Source organism: Chenopodium album, chromosome 9 (genome assembly GCF_948465745.1).
Source record: "Chenopodium album chromosome 9, dcCheAlbu1.1, whole genome shotgun sequence".
Lineage (NCBI taxonomy): Eukaryota > Viridiplantae > Streptophyta > Magnoliopsida > Caryophyllales > Amaranthaceae > Chenopodium > Chenopodium album.
Genome location: NC_137842.1, coordinates 40,741,891 through 40,763,442, shown reverse-complemented (window position 1 = coordinate 40,763,442; position 21,552 = coordinate 40,741,891). Strand labels below are relative to the sequence as shown.

At 40.2% G+C, this 21,552-nt stretch overlaps 1 non-coding gene across 1 annotated transcript; it reads left to right on the top strand.

The window, feature by feature from the left end:
- The first annotated feature begins 21,059 nt into the window (after window positions 1-21,059).
- On the top strand, window positions 21,060-21,165 carry LOC145561112 (small nucleolar RNA R71). Its single transcript, XR_014093692.1, has one exon. It is a non-coding gene; the product is annotated as a small nucleolar RNA R71 (small nucleolar RNA).
- Window positions 21,166-21,552: the final 387 nt, after the last annotated feature.

The window sequence follows — 21,552 nt, the reverse complement described above, 5'->3', positions numbered from 1 at the left end:
AAAATTTCCATGATCACAAGTGATTAGGGTATCCCAAATCATTGTGAGCCGTTTGGAATGAAACCCAAGCAAAGCATCATCAGGAAGTCTACTAAAATATATGTTGAGAATATTATTACCTTAATGGAAATAATAAAGAAGATGTTCTATGGAAAGTTCGCTGCTGTACGTTAATGATTGTAGGTTGTCAAGTTGAAGGTCTTAATCATGAAAATGAGTGGGAGCCATCACTTAGACAATAGATCCTGATTCACATATAATCCATGACACTCTCAAATTTTATCATCTTATTATGAAAATGATCAGTAATGAAGATGCTAAGATTAGCAAAGTAGTTATTACTAAACCTATGCAATAATTGAACGACAAAATTCACAATTTCATGAAAGAAATCAAGCGTATTAAATATGGGTGTGACTTCTATAGATTTTTTTTTTTATAAAGGGTGATACTCTTAAAACATTCGGAAAAACCATTTATCATAAGATGAACCATTTAGGTTTTGGAGTAAGTTAAAATTTTATGCAATTTTTATCACTCCGTTTGCTATTTAATTTTGGTTTAGAATTAAATAATGAGTCCATTCGATTCTTGGAATATTCAAAATAGGGTATCAAGACCAGTCTTGGTAAGAAAACACCTATTAAGTGAACATTGAATATTATAATCGAAAATTAACCCTAATCGAGGTCATTTAAACGATGGACGATTAATGACCAATTGAGATTAGTGTGTAGTCTGATTTATAGCACCGTTTCTTGTGCTACGAGGACATGATTGTCATAAATCATTTGCATAGGTATTGGTTTAGAACCATACTGGATCGACAAATGAGAATACTTTAAGAGATTAAAAATCGTCATAAGTATACTTCTCATTATGGCTATCGGAACCTATTTCCTTGACCATGAGCATTGTGAGTTCTCATGTTTTAGTACTAGTCTACTTTGATGTTGTCAAACGTCTGCCATAATAGGAGATTATAACGACAACACTCGGGTGGCTAGGTCCTCTTAGTAAGAGGAGCTACATTACAAGACTGGGAATGTCCCCCTACTAAAAAAGGGAAGATGTCTTTGTTGTATACAAGGCCTCTCGTAGAGCGAGACTGTAAAAATGCATGGCCGTTCTCGGATGGATTTTAGAAATCACCTGTTTATTGACAGTCGGACTCGAAATCGAGAAACACTTCTGGACGTAATAAGGATGAAGAAATAATCTTGCCTTATAGTTCATGAAGAGACATGAAGAGACATAGGATAGGGGCTATACACTAAATGCTCTTGTGCGGAAGGACAAGTGGGAGATTGAAAGGAATGGTGTCCTTCGAACAAGTGAATTATTCTGATAGGGGATATTCAGTAAGGTCAAGTGATCGGAATACCAGGGTGGAGGCTGCTTCTGATCAGTAATATTAATGTATAATTAATATTACAGCTTAATCTTGACTGAACCCTTCTGGTCACACCCAAGAAAATATACCAACCGAATTGGCGAATTAATTCGGAAGAAATTAAATCGTCGCCCGAGTGTTAAATATTTAGACGTCGGAAATTCGAGCTCAGAGCGTCGAAACCAAGCATCGGAAGTCGAGTAAAAAATAGTAAAAGATGAGACGGAAAAATTAGTAGTAAATCAACAATGACTAAAATACCCCTAGCATCGGAATCCCGAGTGCTAGGGGATTAGGCAAGCTAGCAGTCTGCACCATGTGCGAGGCTTTCTAGCGAGCCACGGCCAGCAGCCCGCAAGCATTGCATGGCTTGCTGGCGCGCGCTACTGCTAGCAGCCCGCACATGTGCGTGGCTTGCTAGCAGCGCCCATCGGTAGCAGCAGCCCGCACATATGTGCGTGGGCGTGCTGGGCCGAGAAGGTTGCAGCTAGCAGCCCGAGTGTGCGGGGCTAGGCTGGGCCAAGTGCTAGGGCGGGTCATTGGGGAAGTATGTGAAGGGAGTGTGTTTTTGTGAGGACAAGTGGCACAAGGAGAGGAAGGAGTGGGGAGCAAGTATAGTCCCCTCCTCTCCAAATGGTCCTCAGTTTTCGTTACAGACAACAAGGACACTTGTTGATTTATTACTTGCTTGCCTATTTAATTTATTTTAGATTTAAATTAAATTGTGGAATTTCATGATCCCACATTGATGGGATTCAAAATTTCACTCCCAATTTTCCCTATAAATACCCATGTTGGGTTTTGGAGTAAAGTGCTTGAGTGGGAATTAGAAAGAGCATTGCATTTTGGCAAAAACTCTTAAACTCAATTAACACTTGGGTTTTGGTCGGACCTTGCTAACTCCAACGTAGCAGACCTAAAAAGTCGGTGTTCATCCTTTGTTGGTGGATACCGTTGGAGGCTTGGTAGTTTCGGAGCTAAAGCTTTCAAGTAAGAGCCTATTTGGTCGGGCGAAGCACGCGTCAAAGGTAAATTCCGATTTTATTCTTTGATGTTTATTTGTTATGCTTTATGGTTTTATTAATTACGAGTGGTTCTTAGGGTTGGGGTTGTTTCCACGGTAAGTTGGACTTACCAAACCCCAACACTAATATGTATGTACACCATGACCATGTCTTAGGTTCATGCATAAGTCGTTATTCCATCATTTGAATTGAGGGTCCATTCCATTTCTATTCTCTTCCATATCCTCTTTCAATCTATTGCATGTTCAATTGAGCTTGAGCCAAAAAATAAATAATAAAAACTTATCCCTAATTTCCCTTTCCACAGTACTTGGTCAAGGAGAGAAGGGCGATTAATCAAGGATAACACCTTTATTCAAGTTCAACTTTTTGATAAACTAGTTGGTCGAAAAACAAAAGCTAAGAAGATAATGGGAAGTCAAGAAATCAATGAGCTCAAGAAGTAAATGGTTGACGTGACTGAGATGATAAAAATCTTAACCATTCAAATCAATAACCCTATGAAACAACAAAAAATGGAGCTCATGCAAGAAAGCTTGAGCAAAATATCTAATGATTATAGATTCTAGGGCATTAGCTCACAAGGGGTCTCAGTGGACTAGGAACTTCTTCCGCAGAAGTTCAATGCCAATGACATCCCTAAGTTTAAGCCAACTGATAATCCTTACTTTAATTTAAGGTCCTTTGAAACTGTAATGAACATTAAAGGGATTGATAAGAATATTTTTCACTCTTTATTCTTACTATCTCTTGAAACCATTTGTCAACATTGATTTTTTCTTCCTTGATAAAGAGAAGACCTCTACCTGGGATGAAATAAAAAATACTTTTGTTGATAGATATAAGTGTAATATTTAAATTGAAACCGACCATAGACAACTTGAGATGCTAAAACAAAAAGAAAACGAAGGGTTCACCTCCTTCTTTAACAAGTGGAGGGAAACTTTCGCTAACATGATCAATGTTGACAAGGGGAAAACTAGGTCGTTATCTAATCTTCCCTCGGTCAAACTAAATTTATAAACACTTAACAAACCTACATACGAGTATAGAGGCAAGTCAAGGGTCGAACCCAAAGGAACGGTAATGTTCAAGCACTTTCAATTATGCGCCTAAGCTAGGTCAAAGACGAAGGTAAGAGAGAATACTAACAACTAACAAAACAAGTAACCAAAGAAATAAAACACTAGGAACGGGGATCAACAAGTAATCATGTCAATTGCAACAACTTGGGAAGAGCATGCCAATCAAAGGTTGTGAGGACTAAATGATAAGAGCAATCAATAGGAATCAAAGAGCTATCTCCTAATTGTTAAGCTAGGGTTCACTATGAATAACAAACTAAGAGAATCACAATCAAAACAAATTAATAATTGCAATTCCTAAATCAATTGTTCATGTCATTAGCAATTACAATGCAATCTAGCATAATTCTCAAGGCCAAATTGAATTACACACATGCAAACCTTCACTAATCACTTTAATCTCAACAATCAATCAACACAATTCCCAAATTAATCACAATTAATCAATCATACAAGTTTCACCCAATTCCTAGCCAAACAACTATTCAAGAATCATCATCTATCAACTAACAACTATAGAGAACAAGAATCAACAAAATATCAAGAACAATTACTCTAATCAAACATCAAATATCAAAATCAAACCAAACAAACATCAAATTAAACAAAGCAATTGAATGAGATAGAGTTTAGAAATTCTCATTGATAATTAAGAAGATCTCCAACACAATTGTCACACTTGCATCTTCAATCTCTCAATCATCATTGAAATTCCTTACTTTCTCTCTCTAAAACTACTCCTAATCTAGCATAATCTAGAGAGAGAAGCTCTCAACCTAAGAGAGAGAAAACTATTCTAAAACTAAATAAATACATGAATAAAGAATAAAGAAAACCAAAAACTATATAAACAAAAGGAGAAAAGAAGCTTAAAATCGTAAAAGACCCAGAGACCCGCACCCGCGGAGAAATCAGCCGCGCCCGCGGAGGGGAACGGACACCCCGATAGCCGCGTCTGCGGCACAAGCCCACGCCCGCGGCCGAAGCCCGCGCCCTCGGGGAGCCCTCGGAACAACCGCGGGTGCTTACTGCCCAAATACGGCAGTTTTGGAGCTGCAGCAACCCCGCGCCCGCGGCAGTTTTCCAGGGCCAACTTCAGAAGGCTGTAACTTCCGATCTAAGAATCGTATGAAGGCGTGCGACCTATCATTGGAAAGCGTTTCAGGTCTAGTTTCCAACCCAACTTGAATCACCCTAATCCGATATTTAGAACTTGAGATATGACTAAAACAATGCACAAATGTCATATTTGATACTTTGCAATCCTTCGTTTTCCTTTGTTTCAAACTCAAATTCAATTCCGAAAAGTGCATATTGATCCTATTGGGTGCTATTTTCAATTCCCATGCATATAGCCCGCGACGTACCTACAAAACAAGACAAAGAAACGGAGAAGCAAGAGAAATAGCCGAGAAATGAATAAAATGATAAGAAAGCCATTAAAAGCATGCATTTCTCTAAACTAACACAAAAACACGCGAATCGAGCATTATTCTCTAAAAACACGACATAAACAACTACAAAGGAGCATAGAAATATAAAGAAAACATAGCGTAAAGGTGCCATAAATGGCATGGATCAAATTCCCCCAAGCTAAACTTTTGCTCGTCCTCGAGCAAAACAAAATCCAACCCAAGGGAAAAATGATGACATTATTCAAGCAAAGAAAGAAACGAGAAAACTAGAGAAGATGGGAATATACACTAACTCACTTTCGTAGGAATCACAATCAATTTAGCAACTAAAGATAAGCCATTTAAACCCCTAGATCGCCCTAGAGGATGAGTGATGCTCTCGTAAGGGTATCCTAAGAGTTTACCCATAACTCTCATAATAATACAAACAAGGCAAAGCATGAAAAAGAAAACAAAATACAAGAAAAGCAAACAAATGTTCATGAAAGGTCTTTTGCAAATGTACAAGCACAATGAATGCAAATGTTTCTAAACAAGTAAGGGAGTGCACGCTATAAGATACCTAAGGTTGATTGAAACATAAAAATGCTAAGCATAGGAACTAGTTATCACACACCACTTTCATCCCAAACGGTCTTACCGCGTTCCCCCTACTAATCTCATATCTCCCCATAGTGAGCATCTCATAGATTCCGCAAAGGAACCGGAAAAAGATCAAATTTTTGGGCTACTCGACATCTTGACTTCGCATCCCCTTTCCTTAGGCAATGACCCATGATTCCCTCCCCCGAATAGTGACTCAACTTTCTAGGTCGAAAGGTCTTTCCCCAAGGTTGTAACATAAGGCATAAAGGGTGAAGGTAGGCTAAAATTTAAAATTTGGAGGTTTTCCTAAAAAAGTGAAGCAAAAGGGTGATCAATCCTTAACAACACGATCAAGAAATCACCAAGCAAAAGCAACACCCCCAAGCTTATTTGAAGCTATACTCACAAGAAATATGTACAAAAAGCGTAAACACTTCTCCCCCAAGCTTAAATGAAGCATTGTCCTCAATGCTTAGAAGGAGAAAAGAATACATTAAAATATTTTTGAATTTTCACTTTTTTCAAATTTTTTTTCTTTTTTTTTTTACTTAAACTTGCAATGTCCTCGCCTTTTGCTAAATTCGGACAGCTTTTTCTGTAATGCAATTTATTAGTCCATGCCTTTTATGATTAAGGACGGCTTTTACTCAAACACTTGCCATTATTCACAAAGAAGACTTAATCACAAACTAGCACTCATAAAAACCAAATTTCCAACTTATCCACCACAAACTCCATCATACGTGATCAATTTGCTTCACAAAAAACCAAGAATAGAAAGAAAATGAACAAAAGGCCAAAGAACTAAAGATGTGGCTTGAAAAGAAGGTATAAGGCTCAAATGGTTGCAAGAAGGCAAATGGAAACCCAAAAACAAATATGAATCAAACTAACCTAAAAATGAAAAATACCACCCCGAAAAAGGTGCCTTTTTCCTCCCTAGATAGCTTAGTCTCGGGTTTAAGAATCATACATCAAGCTTTATAGATTAGGCTTGCAAAGTCAAGGACCCCATGCCGCTCATGCAAGAATATGATGAAAGCTTGAACAAATATAAATCTCACATGGTTGTAGCAAAAACTCACTAAGGTTGTCAAATCGAAGATAAGGAGCAACTACCAAACATGCCACAAACAAGTAGAATCCGGCTTCATGATCCCCCTAGTTCTAGACAACTACCTTAGCATGCTTTATCCTAGAATAAACCAAACGTAATCTCAAACTGTGCACACCACTACCATTTAGGAAGAAAAGCATTCAATTATACAAGTCCAAATGTTATTATGTCCAAAGCAAGAACAAAACAAAACACATTGCAAATTTGCCTTGATAGAAACAAAAATCTTTTTGGAGTTTTTCAAAATATAAGAACATGGAAAAGCATATACAAAGGTGCATAGCATACATGAATCAACATCCCACCAAACATGATAGAATACCCTCCCCCAAGCTTGAATGAGACATTACACTCAAACATAAATCATATAATCCATGGGAGGGGAAAACAAGGAGATCAATCCAACAAACCAACATATGTCCAACAAGTCATCATCCACTAGAGAAAGAGCAAGGAAGGATATTACCGGATATTAGGTGGGTGTAAATACCCGCAAATGACCCAATTTAACCTTTCAAAGCTAATTTCTCAAGAATTAAACCTTGTTTCCATATGCTAGCAAAAATAGGAGTCGAACTTCCTCGATTCTTGATCCAAATCGGAGCACCGAAGTATATCAACTCATGTACCTAGCAAAAGGCACACAAAAATTTCCATGAGAGAAAATCTATTCTAAAAAACAAAAGAAAATCTATTCTAAAACACGGGTTACTTCCCGAGAAAGGCTTGCTTAAGGTCCAAGCTTGACCGCTCTAGTAAAATAATATTGCAACGATCGTAAGAGCTTGTCAAATGCACTACTACACATTTCATATGATATAAGGTAGGCAAATGACGGAAGAAAAACGTGCAACAAGATCATTGCACGCAAGTGAGAAGGGAGGTGCCAAAAGAAAGAAGAAGAAGGATCAAAAGGAAAAACAAGAAAATAAGAAGAAGAAGAAAAAGAAGAGGGAATAAAAGAATGGAAAGAAAAAGAAAAAGGCAAATCCTCCTCACTAAAATATTTTTGGGTGGCAACATCACCCTTTTCCTCAATAATAGACGAATGAGGGAAATTAAGATCATCATAGACAAGGGAGTCCCCAATAGGCTTATCAACAAAGGAAGGGAGAAAAATAGGGCAATAGGGGATGTGGTCAAACCTTTGAGAAAAAGGGGTATGAGAAATAGGCAAAGGGTTCGCGACTCCCTCAACACAAGGTCTCACATCGCCAATGAGGGCATGAAAATCAATCATAGAGTCCTCAAATGAAGTTCTCTCACAATCGACATCTCCCTCAAGCTCAAAAACTACAAAGGAATCAACCTCATCCTTCTTTACACCACAATAAACAACCTTTCCTTCCACAAACTCAAAACCTAAGTCCTCAAAACCGTGCATAAATGGATGCAAATATAACTCAAAATCATCTCTCTCCCATGAAGCATCATCAATGAACTCACTTAGAAGGCTATGGGTTTTCATTTGACTCTCAATAAACACATTGGACATAACCTCAAACAAGTCCAAACACTCATGGATAGAAGAGTCACTTTCATATACTTGAGACTCATCATAATCAACCAAGGAAGAGGAGTTTAGATTCACAAAATCATCATAATCATCATCACTCTCAACTCCCTTTCCTTCACTCCTATGCTCAACAATAGGATCCTCACACACTCTTGGTTGTTCAAAATGATCATCATCATCATTCTTAACACACACATCAAATTGAGATTTTTCACAAACAAGCATCAAGGATGACAATTGGCTTTCTAACTCATCTTTTCTTCTCTTTCCCTCCTCAAGACGCTCCTCATTCTTTTTCATTATCTCTAATTGACCTCTCATAGATTGAAGAATCATCTCCTTACTAGTCCCAAGATCATCATCAAGCTCAATGTGCCTAATTTGAGACTCAAATATATCAACAAGTGATTCAAAAGATGTAGAAGGTTGAGGCTCAACAAGGGAAGAAGAAGTACAACCAAGATTGGAAGAATCAACATTAACATCATGAGCATATATATCACATTGGGGAGCGGGGGCACAATCAAGGACATGAGATTCATCATCAAGGGAACGAAGCACATCACAAGAAGGCATGGTAAATAATGAAGAATATTGAAACACACCATTAGCATCAACTTGAGCATGTACTTCATCATCATGAACAAAAGGGGAAATAGAGTTGAAATCATGTATTCTAGGTTCACCAATAGGATCATGTGACAAATCGTGGGAATTCATGCTAATATTAGAAGAATAAACGCATTGCATATCAATATTAGGATCATGATTATCCCTATTATAAACATCCCTAGCAAACCAAACATAGAAATCCCAAGCATCATCAATTGACAATGCTCTAAATTCACCATTATGCCTGCATTCAACTTCATCCCTAGTTTGCTCATTTAAACCAAAATAACAAATCTCACAAGCCTCCCAAAGGCTACAACAATTACAATCAAGAAATCCCTCTAGTCTATTAAAATATTCACAAAAAGGCTCATTGTCAAATTGAGGAAATGAGAGACATGCCATTTTTTTTACAAAGCAAACAAAAATCAAATAAAAGAAAAGTAAAAACAAAGACCTAGACTCAAGCAATCAAAATCACTAAAACATAGACACCGTTCCCCGGCAACGGCGCCATTTTGACGAGGGGAAAACTAGGTCGTTATCTAATCTTCCCTCGGTCAAACTAAATTTATAAACACTTAACAAACCTAAATACGAGTATAGAGGCAAGTCAAGGGTCGAACCCAAAGGAACGGTAATGTTCAAGCACTTTCAATTATGCGCCTAAGCTAGGTCAAAGACGAAGGTAAGAGAGAATACTAACAACTAACAAAACAAGTAACCAAAGAAATAAAACACTAGGAACGGGGATCAACAAGTAATCATGTCAATTGCAACAACTTGGGAAGAGCATGCCAATCAAAGGTTGTGAGGACTAAATGATAAGAGCAATCAATAGGAATCAAAGAGCTATCTCCTAATTGTTAAGCTAGGGTTCACTATGAATAACAAACTAAGAGAATCACAATCAAAACCAATTAATAATTGCAATTCCTAAATCAATTGTTCATGTCATTAGCAATTACAATGCAATCTAGCATAATTCTCAAGGCCAAATTGAATTACACACATGCAAACCTTCACTAATCACTTTAATCTCAACAATCAATCAACAGGATTCCCAAATTAATCACAATTAATTAATCATACAAGTTTCACCCAATTCCTAGCCAAATAACTATTCAAGAATCATCATCTATCAACTAACAACTATAGAGAACAAGAATCAACAAAATATCAAGAACAATTACTCTAATCAAACATCAAATATCAAAATCAAACCAAACAAACATCAAATTAAACAAAGTAATTGAATGAGATAGAGTTTAGAAATTCTCATTGATAATTAAGAAGATCTCCAACACAATTGTCACACTTGCATCTTCAATCTCTCAATCACCATTGAAATTCCTTACTTTCTCTCTCTAAAACTACTCCTAATCTAGCCTAATCTAGAGAGAGAAGCTCTCAACCTAAGAGAGAGAAAACTATTGACAAAGCAATAATCGTGTCGTCGAGCGACTACACCTAAGTCAAATTAATTTATAACGCTCTACCAACCTAATACGTGTATAGGGTAAATAGAGGGGTCGAACCACAAGGAGACATGCATAAACACCGCATTCACTACTTAAAACTTTAAGCTATCTCGGGACAAGAAGTATGAATAACTAAGAGATTAAACTAAGGACTAAGAATGATTAAAGATCAATATAACTAAACACCAAGGGAAGTGGGTAGATGTAGACGTCACTTGATCATGCAATAACACAGAAGCAAAGCAATGGTAAACTAAGCATGCAAGAATATTGAAATAAAGCTCGATCTAACCGCCTTCCGGGGTTAATCGATTTCTCCTAACATAGCCTCTATGTTTCCGCATTAGAACCATATATTAGAAGGTGCAAACAAAGAATTATCGATAGTAATGAATCTCAACTAAGTCAACTTCCGTTACTTGTTAGTAAAGACTCATCTTTGATCAACTAACAATGTGCACTTGCAAGAAAGACCAAAGAATATCAAGCATACAAAGACTTTAATCACCATTAACATAACCCCAACATCATAAGCATGAATCAATTAACAACTACACCATCCCCACACCCTTGGCTAGGTGACTACTCACAAATCATATTGAAGACAATATCAATCATCAAATCAATAAGCATCAACATGATCAATAAGCAAAGAAGGAAAATCAAAATAAGCAAACAAAACTAGATACAAAAGTAAAGAAAGAGAGTAAGAGATTGCTCATTAATTGAAGATGAAGATTTACAAAGATTCAATCAAGCTCCTTCTTCAATATCCAAGTTCATCAATAGAAATCCACACTTTCTCTCTCTACTAATGAAGTTTCTCTCTCTAGATTAAGCTAAAAATGTAGAAAATTAAAACTAAGTTAATCTCCCCCAAAACGTTCTAAAAAAGGGACTTATATAGTCCGTACAGAGTCAGCTGAGAAAAGGAGAGGTCCGACCGAACAAATGGGAAGGTTCGGCCGGACTACAGGGTAGGTTCGGTCGAACCTCCCTGATCCTGGTCTGGTCGAACTCTTGTGGTTCGGCCACTCCTGCAAAACTGCCAATTTTCATCTTGCCCCTGCCTCGAAGTTCGGCCGAACCACTGAGCAGGTTCGGCCACACCATCAGGAGATTCGGCCGAACCTCTTCTGAATCATGCTTCCTCTAGCTTCCTTTGAGCTTAGCTTCCTCCTCTTGAAAATCTCGATGGTTCCTACAAAGCATAAGCATGAAAAGCACAATAAGAAAAAAGCGGGAAGACTAAGAAAAGGGAGGATAAAGGAGAAAGAAAAGAGAAAGCAAAGCTAAGTAAAAATGATTAGAAAGAGGGGCAAACAAGTGCAAACAAGGGGAGAATCCTTAGAGAAAAAGGATAAAAGAATGGCATAAATGCCACTCATCAAAATCCCCCACACTTGCCTTTTGCTTGTCCTCAAGCAAGGAATACTAAAACATAAAGACAACACACAACAAGCATAATATGACAAGGGTTAAGAAAATCAATCAAGTTTCACGATGGGAAATGCTCCAAATGGACTCTAACATAGGGACATGAATCAAATAATGCTTACTTTTCTCAACTCAAAGAGGGGGAACACGTTCTAAGATGCTCATGGTTGAGGGAGACAAACCTAAGCTAAGCGTAGAGAACTAATGATTTCATCCTCTTCCCTGGCTCCAACAAGACGGTCCGCATTCTCTCCACTAGCTTCAAATCATCCCTAAGTTAGCTCCTCATGGTTCCTCGAGGGAACCGGAAAAAGAAATTTATTGTGGAGTCATAAGGTTATCCCGACATCTCAACTATGCACACTCTTTCCCAGGGTTGAAATCTATCTCCCTCCACCGTTCTTTGACCGCACTTCTCCAAGTCCAAGGGTCTTAACTTGGGTTGTAATGTCATGGCTAAGGGTTAAGGTTGGGAATTAATTTGAAAATTTTTGGTGGCAAATCCTAAGTGAAGCAAAAGAGTGGCCATCTCTCAAGAACCACCTAAGAATTGAACCTAAATTCAAATTACAACCTTCAATACAAAATTTCATAACATTACTTCATTTCTCTCATCATTTCCTCTTCCTTTTCCTTCCCCCTCTCTCTTTTTTTTTTTTTTTTATTTATTTTGAACTTCATACGTTGCATCCTTCCTCACAAACTTTTTGCAAATATTTCCTTTCATGAACAACTTTCAAAATCTCACTTGAACCAATATTCACAACTTTCTTGCCCTAAAACCAACACTCTCGAATTCCAACCTCAAAAACCAATGCTTCACTAACTACAAGGGTTGGTAGAACATAGGCCGAAAGGTTTGTAATATGGCTAGATCAAGAAAGGGGAATGAGGCCCAAATTGGTTAGCAAGTGGGTGGATGTAAAAATGAAAACCAAATTTATAACAAAACACAAAGAAAACAAAGAAAAACGAGAAGAAATGCCCTCTTCCTCCTTTAAAGTTGTTTGGTCACGATCTCGGGAGCTAAATACCAACACAAAGATTAAGACATGCATAGTTAAGGATCCAAAACGCCGCTCACAAGAGTGATGAAGGCTAGAACAAATGACGCTCACACGGGATAAAAATAAGCAAATACCAACCAAGGGAATCCTATTCACTACGGAGAGCAACACCATCTTACCACTTTCCCGTGAACTAAGGGGTTCAAACGTCATCAAGAGTTCTAAACCGGGCTACCTTAGCTTATAATGTGTCTAATTCAACCTTAAGCATTCTTAAACCGTGTAAACCCTCATCAACTAGGAAGGTAAGCATTCAAAGCCATGTCATCAAAAAGGCACATAAATTCTTGAATCCAAATGAATGAGCAAATCCACATCAAAAATGTTTCAACTTGTCATAGTCATGCTCGTTACACAAAAGAGAACAAGAAAAACACACAAAAGGGAGGAAGAAATTAAAAAGGTTCATAATCGAGGCATGTAAATCAAATAAATCCCAATCGACATACAAGTGATCGTTGATATCAACATCAACGATCCCAGGTTCCTTGGAACCAAAATCAATCAACCTCGAACCATTCAACTCTTCCTAAACTAGACCTAAACTAAGCACTCAAAGAAAAAGAAAAAGAAAGAGAGGAAAGGTCTCACCGAATGCCGCTTGAAATATAAGACAAGGTAATATATCCAATTCTCACCAAGGGAGCTAATGTTTCTCCTTAACGTCCTACATCTCCGCTTCAAGCTTCAATAAAGGTGAGCCAAACAAAAGAAACTACAACAAAACAAGAAAAGGTTAGAAAACAAAGAAAAAGACTAAAGAAACAAACAAAAAGAAGAAAAATTAATAAAAAGCTATCTACAAAGTTTGGATTAAGGGGATTTGGAGTTTCGGGAAATTTGGATTTTTTTTTTCGGGAGCATCTCCACCTACAGAGACTCGGGGATCATCAAAGAAAATCATCAGAAATCAGCAAAAATAACCATAAAACATCATCATCATCATCACATCAATAATCATAAAACATCACCATCTCATCACATCACCATCACAACATCACCAACATCATCACCACCGCCACAACGCCACATCAATACCACAAAGCCACTATCCTCACTATCCTCCTTATGTGCAAGCAACTACCCTACCATCCTACCTTCCTATGTACACTTCAACCAACCAAAAGGACATCCTCCCCCCACACTATTCTTTTGCTCGTCCCGAGCAAAAGTGACAAGTGAGAAGATCGGGGGGAAGGGAAAAGTTCCCACAGCATCACTGGTTATCATCTCCTCGCCCCCTAGGTTGAGGGGGGTTGTTAGGATCAAACCCGGGAGTGTCCATGAAAGGGTGGAAGGGTTGGTTATAGTGCTCATAGGGCCACCCTTGGGCACCCCAACCACCATCAAAAGGAGGTGGGGTGGATGCGGATGCCGGGTCATAAGACGGATCACACCCACCCGGACGATAGGGGTCGTATGGGGGGGTGCCAACGCGTTGGGTAGGGTCGATGGGACCTTCCCAATAGGCGTAGCAAGGGGGGGTGGGGTGTTGAGGGTCATAGGGTCCCCAATGATTGACCGGACCCTCTTGAGGAGGGTGGTAGGGGTAGTTCACATAGGGCGCTTGAATGCCCGCTTGCACAAGATTGTCATAATTTGCCCTCGCGTAGTACCCCCATTGCTCAATGGAAGCTTGATTGTCTCGACGAATATCATCGAGGGTACTACGAAGGGCATTGAAATCAAAAGGAGGAAAGGAAGAAGAAGAAGATGCCTCACCTCCCCCGCTAAGGGGGGATTGATTTGCTCTTGATGGAGGACCGGTGGAGGTTGAGGAGCTCCACCCCGGGCTCTAGTTCGCCTCAGCTCATTGGGGTGATTTGCTGAGGGATCTTCCATTTGAGAGGAGCGGAGTGGTCCACCGTAGTGAGGTCGGGGTCCGGGAGGACACACCATTCGATCTCCCTATCGACCAGGAGGATAAAACGGCGTTTGTTAGTAGTGAAATTGAGGAAGCGGCTGTGACGGAGGGCGCTTATGGATAGAGCATAGGGAGGGAACTCGTCGGTGAGCTCTTCTCGGTTTTGGTGCACGGGTGGGAGCAATTCAATTTGGTCCTTGTATGCTCCACCCTTCAAAGAGAGAGCAATGATAGTAATCATGCCACCCATAAATATCTCATAACCTAGACGGTTGTCCCTAGTATCCAAAAGCCGTTGGATAAAGGTGGAGGAGCATTGAAATTTTAGCCGTTGAGGATTGTCGGCCAAGAATAGGCAAGCAACCTCGTCTTTTACCATGGAGCCGAGGTTGGCTTTGAAGAACACGGCGTATTGTAGAAGCCGTACAAAATACCTCAAGGCTAAATGGATGATGTTGTTGAACTTTGAGGTATTAGTTTGGAACCTATCCTTGTTTGTGATGCTCCTCCACCACTCTTGTTCGTTGTAAGGAATGCGATGGGAGGAGGTCATTTCAGACGGGTGATCAAGGCCAGTGGCGTGCCAAAAGAAGATCTCATTTAGATCACTCTCCGTTAGAGAGTGATCCTCGTTGAACATCCTGAAGTGTATAATGAGTTGAGGATCCTCATCGACATCTTCCGGCTCAAAAACTTCCTTGCGGAGGGAGGCAAGGAATTCCAAGGTCACACGCTCGTAAGTGTGAGCGTGGAGGTGGATGAAGTCGCCCCAACCAAAGTTTTGAGCCAACCTAGTCACCTCATCCAATATTCCCAGCTTCCTCAAAGTTTGAGGGCAAAAGAACCTTGTGGACCTAATCGGACGCTTGATGAGTGATGCATATATAGGCCAAAATTGCTCGTCCGGGGCAATAATGCCATGATCGTTGATGCCGGGAGGAGGTGGGAATTGCGTTGCTGAGGATTCTCCCACCCTCTTCCTCTTTGACTTTCCTTTTCCCTTGCCGAACATCGTGATTCTACAAATTCACCAAGAGCATATCATTAGAACAAATTGATAGGAAATGACATAAGAATCCAAGTACTTAACCAAGGTAAAAGTGTATGCTTGAGAGTATACAATTCAAGGCATGCATGAATACATTTGGACCAAGGTTTGAATAAGGATTCCTATGTCATTCCTAAATTAGTCCTAACAAGGTCTAGGTGAAATTTGGCATGATGTCCCCTTATTTTCATGATATCCAATCATCAAACCATCAAAATCAAGCCAAAACCATGAATAACAATCTCCAATAACATCCAACTCATGCATTTCTCAATCATAAAATAGTAACATGAATACCCTAGTATGAAATCAACACTCAATTACATTGAGATCAAAATAAAACCAAGGTAAACATGCATAATCATCATAAGAACATGTTCTACTATGAACAACCAATCAATTGCAACAAGTCAATCCAAAGAACCACATGAAATAAACAAGTCATTACTAATAATTTCAAGAATACCATAATTCACACTTAAATATGTAAAACATGGTAAAACTATAAGAAATTAAAGAAATAAACTTGCAAAAGCTAGAACAAACATACCACAATTGATTGGAAGGAAGTAAAAACCCAAAAACACCGAAGCACTTAAACCCTTGAAATTGGGGAAAATGGAAAGATGGGTTTGTTTGGTAGGAATTTTTGGTAGAGATTGCAAAACTTGAGTGAAGGATGGAAAATAAGTGAGAAAGGATGAAGATTGGAGTGATTTTGATGGAGATTTGAGGTTGTAAGGGGAGGTGCAATGGAGGTTTAGAGTGAGAAGGAGAAGAATGGGGTAGGTGACGAATATGGGAGTGATATTCACGAAAATGCAGCAAAATAGAAAACATGACAACATTTTTTTCGACTCTGAAGATAGGTTCGGCCGAACTGAGGGTATGTTCGGTCGAACCACAGTAAAAGTTCGGCCGAACTCCCCTGTGGTTCGGTCGAACCATTGCCAAAACTCTACATTTTAAAATCCGGGCAGAAAGTTCCAGCAAAATCACAAAAAGAGAGGAGTGACCGAATCCAGGGAAGTTCGGCCGCACTACGAATTAAGTTCGGTCGAACCATACTTGGGTTCGGTCGAACCTATGCTGGAACTGCAAATTTCCAGATTCTGGCAGAAAGTTGCTGGAAATTTCTAAAAATTAAGGAGTGACCGAACCCAGGGAAGTTCGGCCGCACTACAGTATAAGTTCGGTCGAACCTCCCATGGGTTCGGTCGAACCTTTTGCCAGAATTCAATATTTTTTTGTTTTTGGCAGAATGTTGCCATAAATCCTTGAAATTGCTGCAGTGGCCAAACATGAAGTTGTTCGGCCAAACTTCCATAAAGAATCACGCAAGTAAAAATAGTCCGTTAACACACATCTAAACACATTACAATCATGCTAGATGCAAAGTATATCTAAAACCCAAGCACAATCAAAACCCAAAAATCCAAACAATCCAAAGTCGTAGATGGAAAAATAGAAGCAACATGAAAAGAAAAAGTATAAAAGGGTTAGAAACTCGGGTTGCCTCCCGGAAGCGCTTTTGGTTAACGTCGTTAGCTCGACGTTCCTTGAGTTGATCAAGGAGGGTCGAATTGACGATGCACATCAAGAAGTGTCACAGAAACTGGTTCATCACTTGGGAATCCTTCATGATAGGGCTTGAGACGGTGACCGTTGACTTTGAAAGGGGAGTGGCCGTCTTGGGAAATTTCGTAGGCTCTATAGGGAAACACTTCCGTGACAATGTACGGCCCACTCCATCTTGACCTAAGTTTGCCCGGGAAAAGCTTCAAGCGGGAGTTGAATAGGAGGACTTTTTGGCCTTTGACGAATGCCTTCTTAACAATTTGAGCATCGTGCCAAGCCTTAGTCCGCGCCTTATACATGCTTGCGCTATCGTAGGCATTCATCCTCAACTCCTCTAACTCATGTAGCTCTAGAAGCCTTTGCTCACCCGCACTATGGAGATCAAAGTTGATTTGCTTGATTGCCCAATGCGTTCGATGCTCCATCTCCACGGGCAAATGACAATTTTTCCCATAGACAAGCTTGTAGGGAGTGGTCCCTATTGGGGTTTTGAAGGCGGTCCTATAAGCCCATAGTGAATCAATAAGTTTGGAGGACCAATCCTTCCTTGTCCTAGCAACCGTCTTCTCCAAAATCACCTTGAGCTCTCTATTGGTGACCTCCGCTTGGCCACTCGTTTGAGGGTGCTATGCAAGCCCTCGCTTGTGAGAAACCCCATATTTATCAAGTAGTCGAACGAAGGTGTGGTGCTTGAAATGCGATCCCCCATCACTAATTATCGCTCTTGGAACACCAAATCTCGGGAAGATCACCTTTTTGAAAAGGTTGACCACCACCTTAGAGTCATTCGTTGGAGAAGCCACGGCCTCCGCCCACTTAGACACATAGTCAACGGCGACCAAAATATACTTGTTCCCATGTGAAGAAATGAAAGGGCCCATGAAGTCTATAGCCCACACATCAAAAACTTCAAGCTCAAGGATGGGATTTTGCGGCATTTCATCCCTTCTAGAAATATTCCCCATCCGTTGACATCTATCACAAGTTTTGACAAATATCCACGCATCCTTGAATAGAGAAGGCCAAAAGAACATAGATTGAAGGACCTTTGAGGCGGTCTTTTGAGCACTCATATGCCCACCACAAGGAGAAGAGTGGCACATATGGAGAACACTTTGAACCTCGTCGTTGGGGACGCATCTCCTCAACAAACCATCGACCCCTCTTTTCAATAAAATGGGATCATCCCAAATGTATCTCTTGGCCTCGTGCTTGAGTTTTCGACGTTGTTGTGAAGTGAAATCTGGTGGTATGGAACTACAAGCTAAGTAATTCACAATATCCGCATACCAAGGCTCCGATTTCACTTCAAGGACATAAAGCACATCATCTCTTAGAGCGTCCTCTATTGGCAAGCCATCATCTTCAAACCTTGCACCGCCCAACCTTGAGAGGTGATCCGCCACCACATTCTCGGCTCCCTTCTTGTCTCTCATCTCATAATCGAAGTCTTGGAGGACTAAAACCCATCTCAACAACCTTGGTTTAGCTTCCTTCTTCCCTATCAAGTATTTGAGAGCTGAGTGGTCGGTATACACAATTGTCTTAGAACCAATGAGGTAGGTTCTAAACTTCTCGAATGAATGGATAACCGCTAGGAACTCCTTCTTGGTAGTTGTGTAGTTTCGTTGGGCATCATTGAGAGTTTTAGACAAATAATGTATGACATGAAGTTTCCCATTCTTTCGTTGTCCAAGAACCGATCCAATGGTCTCGTCGCTTGCATCGCACATGAGCTCAAATGAAAGAGACCAATCCGGACCTTGGACAATAGGAGCGGTGCAAAGGGCTTCTTTCAACCTACAAAAGGACTTATGACAAGCATCATCAAACACAAACTCCTTATCTTGTTGCAATAGGGATGTGAGAGGCTTAGCGATCATTGAAAAATCTTTAATAAAGCGCCGATAGAACCCGGCATGGCCAAGAAAAGACCTCACTTCCCTCACGTTGGTGGGGGGAGGAAGTTTTTCGATGACCTCAACCTTGGCTCTATCAACCTCAATGCCGGCATGGGAAATTTTGTGCCCAAGAACAATCCCACTTTCGACCATAAAGTGGCACTTTTCCCAATTCAACACGAGGTTAGCCCTCTCACACCTTTCTAAGCAACGAGATAAATTAGATAGACAATCTTCATAGGTGGCTCCTCCAACGGAGAAGTCATCCATGAAGACTTCTATCTCATCCTCAATCATATCACTAAAAATGGACATCATGCAACGTTGGAATGTTGCGGGGGCATTACAAAGCCCGAAAGGCATCCTACGATACGCATAAGTACCGTAGGGGCATGTGAAAGTTGTCTTCTCTTGATCCTTAGGGTCAATTGGGATTCGGAAAAATCCCGAGTAACCATCAAGGAAACAATAGAAGGAATGCTTTGTAAGCCTTTCCAACATTTGATCAATGAACGGTAGTGGAAAATGATCTTTGCATGTACTTGTGTTAAGTTGGCGATAGTCAATACACATGCGCAAACCGGTAACAAGTCTAGTGGGTACTAGTTGATCATGATCATTTTTCACTACCGTCATGCCCCCTTTCTTAGGCATAACTTGCACGGGAGATACCCAATCACTATGAGCAATTGGGTAAATAATTCCCGCATCAAGAAGCTTAGCCACTTCCTTCCGCACAACCTCTTGCATGGAAGGGTTAAGCTTTCTTTGCCTTTGCCTGACGGGTTTGGCATCTCCCTCTAGATCAATTTTGTGCATACATAAAGATGGACTTATACCCTTGATATCATCAATGGTATAGCCCAAAGCCTTTTTGTGATTTCTCAAAACATTGATCAAGAGGGAGGTTTGCTCCTCCGTTAGGTTAGAATTTACAATCACGGGGAAAGACTCATTGGGACCAAGAAATGCATACCTCAAGCCCAAAGGTAGAGGTTTCAAGTCTACCTTTGGTGCTCCCTTACCATTGGGGCTCTCTTCTCTTTCTTCAACTTGAAAGAGGTCATGAATGTAAGGAGCTTCTTCTTCCATGCTCGCGCCCTTGTACTCCTTGCTTTCCTCAAGCAAATCCTCATAGAATTGTATGTCTTCTTTGTGAGTACCTATCTTTGATTCATTCAACAACACACTTTCAAGGGGATCATTAGTGGCATGCAAGTGGGAGCGAGAAAATTCATCAAGAACCGTATCAAGAATATCTACCCTAAAGCATTCACCACTTGAGGAGGGTTGTTGCATGACATTGTTCAAATCAAACTCAATAGAATCATTGTCAATTTTCAAGGATATCTTCCCCTCCTTCACATCGATGATAGCTCTAGAAGTGGCTAGAAATGGCCTACCCAAAATTATAGGAATCCTCTCATCCTCATCCATTTCTAGCACATAGAAATCCACGGGGAATGTGAACTTTCCTACCCTAAGGGGAATGTCCTCAACTTTGCCCATGGGGAACTTAACGGAACGGTCCGCTAGTTGGAGAGTAATGTAAGTGGGAGAGAGGGTTCCTACACTAAGCTTTTGGTAGACGGAGTAGGGCATGAGACTCACACTTGCTCCTAAGTCACACAAGGCTTTATCAAATTCAATGCCATTGATAGAGCAAGGGATGGAAAAGTTACCCGGATCTTTCAATTTGGTAGGTAGTTTGTTGGAAAGAATTGCACTACAATTGGCGGTTAAACGCCCTTGCTAGAAGTAGCATCCCTTTCTCCTTCGTACCAATCATCATAGTGCTTTGCGGCTTGCTCTATAATACACTCCACTTCATGCTCTCCTTTGTTCATAATTGGACCACCGGCCGCGGCGTCTAGGCTTGTTCTTCCTTGAGGTGTGAGACCTCCATAGAAAGTGTGAATGAGTTGATACTTGGGTATCCCATGGTGTGGGCATTGACGTTGAAGCTCTTTGTATCGTTCCCATGCCGCACTTAGAGACTCACCACTCTTTTGGCGAAAACCTTGAATCAAAGACCGAGCCTCGGCGGTCTTCCTATGGTTATAAAACCTCCTCAAGAAAGCCGTAGTCACTTGGTCCCATGTCGTGAGAGAATTAGGGGGAACCTCCTTCTCTAGCCATTCTAGACCTCTCCCAATTAGCGAAAATGGAAACATTTTGAGGCGAATATATTCTTGAGTCACTCCATTGGCCTTTATTGTGTCACAATATTTCTCAAACTCTTTTAGGTGCTCATGAGGACTCTCAAACTTTCCACCCGAGAATTGTTTCCTCTCAATCAAGGCAATCAAATTAGGCTTGATCTCGAAATTGTTGGCTTGAGTAGTAGGAGTTAGGATCCCACTTTGCGCTCTAAAAGCTTCGGGGGCCCCAAGACGACTCAAAGGCGTATTCTCTCCCATTTTAGAAC